The following is a 10,181-nucleotide window of genomic DNA, read 5'->3' as shown; positions in this document are numbered from 1 at the left end:
CTTTAAGTTTACTAAGGTACCTACATACCAAATTTCAAGCGTCTAACTTCCGTTAAGCGTTTAGATTTTTCATACAAAAGGATTTTCCCGCTAATTCCTGTTCCCGTGGGAATTCCTAAGTAAACTATAACCTGCCCAGGTGTATGAAGATTAATTGTACCAAGTTTCGTTAAAATCCGTCGAGTAGTTTTTGTTTCTATAAGGAACATACGTACACTTATGAATACTACATATATGAATAATCACGTAGACAAACCCTTTGCAACATTGATACTATTATTTGTATTTTTAAAAATACATTCAAGTTCATTTATTTTGTAAATATGTACTAGCTTTTGTTCCGTTGATTTCGGTCTGCGACAGAATGGTTTTATCATGCAATACTAGGATACACTATCCTGTTTCTCAAAGTATAATGTAGGTATAGTTAGTTACTAAACTTGTCTAAATCGGTTCAGTGGCTAAAATGTGACAATACAAATAAACAGGCAGGACTTTTGCATTAAAATAACTGTATGGATGATACTTGCATAAAAACATATTATCCCTTTTGCAATTGGGTAGAAATAACAATGATGGGCGTCCCACTGCTTTTGAGTTTCGTCCATCAAATAGCAAAATTTGTATCGCCACATTGTCTCAGACCTTTTCTTACGAAAACAACCAAAAAGCACAAAAGTAATATGAACACCACCAGCACCTACAAAAACATTTTTTTACCGGTAGCATTTTCCTCAATTTGTCTCACAATAAAAACATTTCAAAGTCAATTGGTTTCCCGGTGGTCTGAATAAGACGTCATGCAAAGGGCCACACGCATGTCTGTCTGTCTGTCAGGCGCTTTCTTCGAACCCCAGGGCGTTGTTCACGCGTCCCCCAATTTGGGTAATGAACACCTTTGTTTTGGGGTTCTGTGGCTCAAAAACTGGATTATAAAACCTTCTTCTGTACTGTATCAATATAAAAGCAGAGGAAAGGCTTTGTTTTGTACATTTTAAAGTGTATACCGGCTCTATGTCATGCTCCTAATTGAAAAAATATTTAGCTAATTTTTCTATTTCAAAGTTTCTATGGAAGTTCTTTCCTGATTTCAGAAGTACTTATTCTAGATTAAACCCTCTCTTCTTCTTCTTCTTTTTATTTGTTTTGAGATTGTTATGTGTGTGACACACTTCAACACACTTAGAGGAACACATATTATAAATTAATGTGTTACTTGATAATAGGCCTAATGTATGACAGTTGTTAGTTAAAAGTTTGCCGCAATACGTGTATTAGAATCATTCAGTTAAATGCCAATTTTAGAGACAATTGTTTACCTGTGTACCTACCATGAGTTTACGTTATAGTATTTTTCACCTAAGATGATCCGTATGACGTTTCGAGTTTGAAAGATTTAGAGATGTCACATAACTAAACCATAGCGATTTATCTATCGATTTTTTTCGAAGAGTTAGTAAAACTTACTTTTAGAGAAATATTTTGTATAGGTGTTATTTAACAAAAAAACATGTTTTTTTTAATTACAAATATTATTGTAACATTTTTTTATTGATAATATTCAAATTTCATGGTTCCTGTTTAAAAAAANGTCACATAACTAAACCATAGCGATTTATCTATCGATTTTTTTCGAAGAGTTAGTAAAACTTACTTTTAGAGAAATATTTTGTATAGGTGTTATTTAACAAAAAAACATGTTTTTTTTAATTACAAATATTATTGTAACATTTTTTTATTGATAATATTCAAATTTCATGGTTCCTGTTTAAAAAAACGATTCCTAAAAAGTACTGGTTCTGTTTCTTTAAATTAAAAACTATTAATTTATTTTCAATGCGTTTATTAAAGTCAATAATCCAAAAATATAGTTGATTTTTGTGATGTTTTTAATAACTAAGTATTCACTGCAATCGATTAATGAACCGCGGAAATAATCGATTTTATTATACAAGAAATACCCCAGCACTAAATCTATTCCGTTTCACACATTGCGTACATTAAATAAAAAATATTTTTACATCGTATTTAATTAAAATATAATCAATAGACTCAGATTTTACTATATATTTCAAGACAAGTAGTTAATTTTTTTTTAATATATTACTAATAAAATACAAATATTTTTTCAAAAATATTCTGCATATGTAGTATGCGTAATATGGATAACCTTGAAGTGTCATACGGATCATCTTACGTGAAAAAGACTATAGGTGTGCTCGCTAGCGAGTACGTCAAAAATCTCTATGAAGATTTTGTTTCTTGAAAGTAGCCACTAGGGGCACTGCACAATATGTCATACAATTAAATGTCATTTTTTTACGCAGTCACTAGCGAGCACACCTAACGTAAACTCATGGTAAGCACACTGGTGGTCATAATAAAGACATTAGTGGAAAGGCCACACAAGTGTTTGTCTGACAACATTCTGCGAACCACCACAGGACAATTTGGATAATGAACACCTTTGTTTTAGGGATCCTTGACTAAAAATACGAAAAAGTAAACTGACTCGAAATATTTTTCTTGGCTTCCGACAAAGGCTTGGCTTTAATCGAAACATCAAAACAGTCTAAAAAAATATTCAAAGAACTAACCTTTGAACGCTAGTTTATAGCGCCAGTATCTATCTAGTTGGAAAACATACGAAACCAATTGATACCCCACAATTCCCAGCTTGACCGTTTGATTTGGATTTTAAATAAGAGCTACGCGTGAAATTTGAACGCGTTTTTAATAATTGTGGACCACCGCAAAGATAATGGCGTTTAGATTTACTTTTTTCGGAATATGGAAATTAAGTTATTATAAAAAATGCAAAGGTTTTGACAGGTGGTAGTTTAAGTGACATTTTTGAATAAAAGCCCATAAAAAGTATTTCAATTACTACCTGAAAATTTGCCATTCCACCAAGAAGTTTTATCCTTAATAGCTAATTTTACCACAACAAGGAACCTTTTGGCGTGTTTCTTACTTGAGGGAAGTTAATGATAATGCCGAACTTCACCTGGAATCCTTAACCACAGAGAAACTGGCTATCTCACCTCCAACCGAATTGCCGAAACACAACATGTTAATTTGATGAGATGGTGTTAGCTAGCCAGACGGACACGGAATAATTCAACCAACTAAACGTGGGTTCCCATTGCGATGGACATCGCTGTGCGACAGGGTGGCACTCATCATCATCATCATCACCTCAGCCATAGGATGTCCACTGCTGAACATAGGCCTCACCTAATGATTTCCACAATGGCCGGTTGGTGGCGGCCTGCATCCAGGGTGGCACTTGTCAGCTCGTTTTCTTTTCCATTGTATGTTTTATGTGTTACCTCTGTCTTTTTTTATCTACCTTTTTTATCTTTGTGTGATGTCCATAGCATTAAATGTTTCTTTCTTCAAACCGAGCAGAAATGTTCGCCACTGCTAGGAATCAAACCCGGGACCTCTGCGAATGAGACAGGTGGTTCCCACTAGACTATAGAGGTCTATAATACCCAATACCCTCATCAATAGTCATCAACTTGATGATGGAACGATTCATAGCGTTTCAAGAAAACTATTTGACATGCACACCGCGATTTTCATTGTCATTGCCGCTTCGCCATGCCTTAAAACTAACTATGAGGTGGATTCTATAGAAATATGACTGACAGGATCAAGGACATAGTACCATGTACAGACAAGCACATCGTGGACTCTTATGTGATTGTGATAAGTTTCATATTGCAACAGCAGTGTGATGTGCTGTGGTTGTAGATACTTTTGAGATTTGTCATACTTAGCAAATAAAAAACGGGTCAAAAGTTACAGGAAACGAGTCGGAAACAATACATGATTTGCATACTGATATGTGTTTGTTAAATGAGTTAGACTACCTTGAGAGGTCTTAGGTTTCACTAACTGCCAAAAAGGACGTAGTTTTGGGAAATAGTTTCCACTGGTTGGGTTTGTGGCGGTCAAGCTGTAGATCCTGGCTACACAGGAGTTGCAGCGGTGGGAACGAGAGTTGTGAGAAAGAGACTGTATCCTAACCTTAAGACTTCTATTTGTCATTTTAATTAGATATTTCTTTCGTTCGATTCAGCTAAATGACGTCTACTGCTGGACAAAGCCCCCAAAGCCAAGGCCATTTGACTTAATGGCCTTGGCCAAGACAATAACCGCCTCTGTGGTCTAGTGGTAAGACTACCTGCTTCAGACGCAGAGGTCCCGGGTTCGATTCCTAGTGGGGGCAGATTTTTCTGTTCGGTTTGGTTGGTGGTAGGGCGTGTTCTAAGTCCGCCTGGCTAGCTACCACCATCTTACCTAAGTCTGTCGCCATAACAACAATGTTAACAGCACTGTGTTCCGGCAGTTAGAGGTAAGATAGCCAGTTCCTCCGTGGTTGAGGATTCCGGGTGAAGCTCGCTTCCACCTTCGGCCTGATCATCACTTACCATCAGGTGAGATACAGGCCAAGAGCTTCCTTGTTGTGGATAAAAAAAAAAGGATTTCCATAACGATCGGTAATGCGCTGCCCGCATCCAGTAATTTCTTTAATTTTTCAGTTTTCAACTGTCCTCTCCTCTCCTACTGTGTCTGGATGAGATTACTTCCTATCGATAAGGCCGACAAACTTGTGCCGTTTCAATTTTACAGTTTACTTGTATGTGTAACCTAACGAGTATTTATTTGTGCCTGTTTAGGCTGTTAATTAGTATGACATCATACCTTTTGCCAAAATGAGCGATTCATAGCACATCTTAACTCTAAACGACTCCCAATCCTCAAGCAATGGCTTTCTAGAAGTGATGTAATATGACGTCACAGCTTTTGCTAAAATGAGCGATTACTTCATCATCATCATCTCAGCCATAGGACGTCCACTGCTGAACATAGGCCTCCCCAATGCTTTCCATGTTGCCCGGTTGGTAGCGGCCTGCGTCCAGCGCCTTCCTGCTACCTTTACGATTTCGTCGGTCCACCTTGTGGGTGGACGTCGCACGAGCGATTACTTACTCACATTTTAACTCTAAACGATTCCCAATTCTCAAAGAAGTATGAATGAGCGGGGCTTTCCACCACTACAGCTGTTTACGATCTTTATTGATATGCACTGGGCGCCCTTGTATGGCCTCTGTAGGGCAATACAGTTGCCAAAGGATTTTGAACCGTACTGACTGGTGTTGAGGTCGAAAAACAAACGAACGTTTTAAGCTTCTAAGTCGTTTAAGGGTTAGAGCTGCATAAGGGAGTTGTAAACAGTAGAATATTCTTAACGCCATTGATTTGTTAGATAATTAATAATTATGTTAAGCAATGTTTAATATGACTGTGATTTGTAATAAGTAAATCAAAAACCAGTTAGGCTCTTGTGTCTTGTGTTGTCTATTTCATAGATAGCTAATATTATTTTAATATGCTAATTTATCATCATTAGAGAACTTATAAATCATGTAAATTACATTTATAAGTAAAACACGGTGATTAGAACAAAATAAGACAAGTTATGTCATTGCTTGACAGCACTAGTTTCGTTGTGCAGTCTCAGATCATTTTTTAAATATAATTGGCACCAGACTTTTTTCTTTAATAAGTAATAATAAAGTACTATAATAAACTCTTTATTGTGTATATGAACAAATGTTACTAGAGTTCTTAAAAATAGGTTAACAGGCATGTCTTAGTTCTACCTTTCAAATTAGACTTCACGCGATTAGCTCATGAAGTGAGTATTACTAGGTGGACTGACGGTCTGGTGAAGGTCGCGGGAAGTACCTGGGATTCGCTGCCTGCTGCTGTCTTTCCTGAACACTATTCCTGACTAGAAACCGGGTCTTTTTAAGGCAAGAGTGAATAGTCACTTACAGGGCATATATTATGTACCATTCTAGACTGCATCACTTAACACCAGGTGCGATTGCGGTCAAATACCTGCCTTTTTATGCATAAAAAAAAGTTTTAAGGTTCGACTTCCCCCCAGTGCAAAGCGGTTTTCCCACTAAACATTTTATGATGGAACTACTGCCGTTCTGCTACGTTCTGACACAGTAATGTGTTCAATGAAATGCATTTAATGAATGAATCATGAGGCGGTTCACTATTCATTGTCAAATCAATTGAATTATTGCTATTGAATTGGGTTCTAAAAATTTACGTCCATTGCGTAACAATATGAAATTCCTTTAGATATTATTATTGAACTGTAATAATTAAATTATACATTTATTAAATAGTTCAGTATAGTTAGTTTATTGAATACTTACGAATAGCGATTATTCTGTCACTTTATTTCAGTTTGTTAGATACAAGATTTTTTTTAAATATTTTCCAACTACCTAATATATTTTTCTATAAACAGCTCTTTTAAATGCCGTCATATTTTGTAAGATAAAATTATTTTCATGCTATGTAGCTTCTCGTAGTATTCTCTAATGAATAACTTCTTAATAAACTACTATTAACATTTCTGTTGGTAAATGAAATTTGAAAATGACAACTAGTAAACACATACAGGGCGTAAGCAAGTATGTTGACAAAAACAAACCGTGAAAATTGTTTTTATTAATTAAAAATTCTATTTCCTCGCTATGATAGACGACAGTGGTCAGCATTGGTTTTTAACACGCTTTTAATTAGGTCGTCTATGTATGTAACTATGTAATGGAATCTAAGAATCTGAATTACACGCACATCATGAATAATGTAAATTAGATGACAATTACAATAGTATGGTACCATCTAGCTGGTTTGATGATGGGACTGGAAGGTAACCATAGGAACTCCTAAACGAAACGGCGGAGTCGCACCTAGATTGAGTTCATTGGATTTGTCTTTTAATTTGATTTGTCGAGCACTTTAGTGCTAGATGATGTCCAGGGTCCTGATGATGGAGTCGGGAGGTGGTCAAGCGTGTTTTTAGTTTTTTTAAACTATTATTTTTTTATATATAGATTAAATTGACATTCATACGGTTAAATTTAATCGTAATCCCTGGAGAAGTATAAGAAGAAATTTATTACGAAGAAGATTCCTGCAGAAGGGGTATGTCCAGTAGTGGTAAAATAGGGTAACTGGTAGAGAATGCGACACGACGACATTAAGTTCGCTTTTTGTATCGCAATTTTTTGGGAAATAAAGATTTTTTAAAATTCATTAATTATAGGTATTCTCTATTTATAGTAGGTATTTAGTTCAATTTGGTTTCACTTACACATTTAAGCCGTTCAAAATTGTTCAGAGAAAAAAAGCTATTTTTAAATGTTTTTAGTTAAATCAATCTACAATGTTATTGATCATAAACAACTAATTATTTTGTATGTTGTAAGCGTTACGTTCTAAAATAATGACACAATTGAATCGTTCACAATTTCAAACACGAACGACATTTGATGTCTGACGTATGAGTTGTCAATTATAATTGACATATCACTTACAGAGATTGGATTGAAGCTGGATTGATGACTTTACGTGGATTAGTTTCCAGATTGGTTTAACGTAATATGTTTTTGTTATTAATTACACAAGCACAATTTTCTTTTAGCCAAGAATTTTAATTAACATGAAGATTACTTACATTATTATATTTACCTCTAAAAGGATTTAAACCTGTAGTTAGCTGTCAAATTCTGATAGTAAATTAACGGGTTACGAGGGCGGCACTGAAAATTTCGGGAATCAAGGAAGTGAAACAACATTACTATTTAAAAATGTATTTATTGCTTTTTAAAGTATTCTCCGCGAAATTTGACACATTTTTCCATACACGAAACCAATCATTGAAGCAACCATTCCATTCGGAAGTTTGGGTCTCCAAAATGGCCGTTTTGTAGGCGTCCACAGCTTCTTCAGGTGATGAAAATCTCTGACCACGCAATTTATTCTTTACTTTAGGGAAAGTATAGAAATCATTAAGGCTTAGGTCGGGGCTGTACGGCGGATGGTCTAATAATTCTATGTTTTCTTGCTCTAAAAACTCTTTTGTTCAGTGCGCGGTGTGAGAACTCGCATTGTCGTGATGGAGGATGATGCGGCGGTTGCAGTTCTCTTTACGGAGTTCAGAAACGACCTGTGGCAAACAAATGCTAGCATACTAATCTGCATTAACCGTTCTTTGTCCCCCAAGAGGAATAGTCGCAACATGGCCGGTTTTGGAGACAAACGTGGCCACCATTTTTTTTGCAACACTCCGTGAACGAACAATTTTTGTTGGCTTTAATTCATTTTCGAACACCCAAACTCGTGACTGGTTTTTTGTTTCGGGTTCGTACGCGTATATCCATGATTCGTCACCTGATACGATGTTGTATACAGCATTTGAGGATCCTGCATGTAATCTCCCGAGAGTTCTGACGCACCAAGTAACGCGAGCCGCTTTTTGCTCTTCACAGAGCGAATGCGGTATCCATCGGGAAAACAACTTTTTTACACCTAATTGTTCATGCAAGATTATTTGTATTTGACTCATGCCAATGTCTAAAGTTGCCTGAATTTCGCGGTATGTCACATGTCGATCTTCTTCAAGCAGCTTACGCACAGCATCAACGTTTTCTTGGGTGACTGCAGTTTTTGGACGACCTTGACGGGGACCATCACTGAGCTTGACACGTCCACGTTGAAATTCAGAAAACCAGCGATAAATTGTGGTTTTGGATGGGGCTTCATTACCAAATGCAGAAATCATCCGGTCAACACACTGTTTTTGTGTTAAACCACTCCGAAAGTCATAATAAATCATCGCTCTTGAATTTTCTCGAGTCAATTCCATTTTCTCAACGACTAAACAAGTTTCACAAGACCTTGTGATAAGACCGAGAATCTTTTTTTAAATAAATAAATGGTATTCGATGCTTAAAACCAAGGAGTTTGCAATTAAAAATATTTTAATATGATAGGAACAGTGGAAATATTCCATTCCCGATACTTTTAGTGCAGCCCTCGTAAAGCCCGATTACTGTTGTTTGGTCGAATCCACCCTAAGTAAAATTTTTAAAGTTTGATAGATACTTATCTAGTGTTAGGTAAGTAGGTATTTTGAGTTTTATACCTATATTGCATTCTGCTATTTCCCACAACGTCTACAAGTAATTTGAGTATATGCAGATGTTCTTTATTAAATTTCATACGATCATTTTCTACGATTTCAACAAAAAATATGCTTTAGTCAATTTTATTCAGTACTTAACTATTGTTGATAACTTATAAAATAATGAGCTCTACTTTTATGACAGTTATAATAACTCAATGAATGTTAGTAAAATCGATTATAGTTTTTATATAAAACTTAATTAACTTAGGAAACATTAAATTTTTTTTGAAGTTGGCACGGAAATATTGTTTTTGTAAACAAGCAATTTGCAATAAAAATGAAAAACTAAATTACTATTTTGAAATAAAATAGCAAAAACGCGTGCGTTGGCCGGGAATCGAACCCGGATCAACTGCTTGGAAGGCAACTATGCTGACCATTACACCACCAACGCCGGTGAATGAAGCGGCGAAATACGTAACCACTTACCGTTTGTTCACATCAGCCGCGCGGCGTGACTGGAGTGACGTCATGAGTTCGTTCCACTTTCCTACTACAGTTTTATTTGTACCTTTTTTATTAGTATTGCAATTGATGCGCGTTTTTGTTGGAGCGTGTTGAATTGATTAGAATACTTAGAGCTTATTGTAGATAATGTTTGCAAATTGCTTGTTATTTCTCGCAATTGCTTGATATTTTGGTGAAACGCAATATTTGATTTCCTCATTTTATAGGTATTTGAGCTGAGATTATTCCATCCATAGTTATTGTAATTTGACTGTGGATTCAATTTTAACAATTTTCAAATTTAAAATCACCTATAATGTATACTTAGCGACTGACTTTAATCTTATTATTACTTAAGTACCTAATATGAACTTAATTTCTTACGTTTGTGCTCATTTTAATATGATAAGAATATTATTATCAATTAAAAACCCAGTGTTACTTCAACAAACTCAGCAAACTTAATACATAAATCCTAAAATTCTCTTTTGCAAAGAATATTAGGTAAACTTACTTAGTAGGCAATATAAATCTATACTAATCTATAATAATATTATAAATGCGAAAGTACCTAACTCTGTCTGTCTTGTTTTCACGCCTAAACCACTAAACCGATTTTGATGAAATTTGGCATAGAAGTACTTAGTTTGAGTCTCGGAAAAGG

General features: G+C 35.5%; 1 non-coding gene across 1 annotated transcript; it reads right to left on the bottom strand.

The window, feature by feature from the left end:
* Nucleotides 1-9,392: 9,392 nt before the first annotated feature.
* Nucleotides 9,393-9,464, bottom strand: TRNAG-UCC (transfer RNA glycine (anticodon UCC)). Its single transcript has one exon. It is a non-coding gene; the product is annotated as a tRNA-Gly (tRNA).
* Between the last annotated feature and the right edge of the window lie 717 nt (nt 9,465-10,181).

Source organism: Ostrinia furnacalis, unplaced genomic scaffold (genome assembly GCF_004193835.3).
Source record: "Ostrinia furnacalis isolate ACB-3 unplaced genomic scaffold, ASM419383v2 OfSCF2087, whole genome shotgun sequence".
NCBI classification, from domain to species: domain Eukaryota; kingdom Metazoa; phylum Arthropoda; class Insecta; order Lepidoptera; family Crambidae; genus Ostrinia; species Ostrinia furnacalis.
Note: the sequence above shows the minus strand (reverse complement) of the source record. Positions and strands in the feature narration are given on the sequence as shown.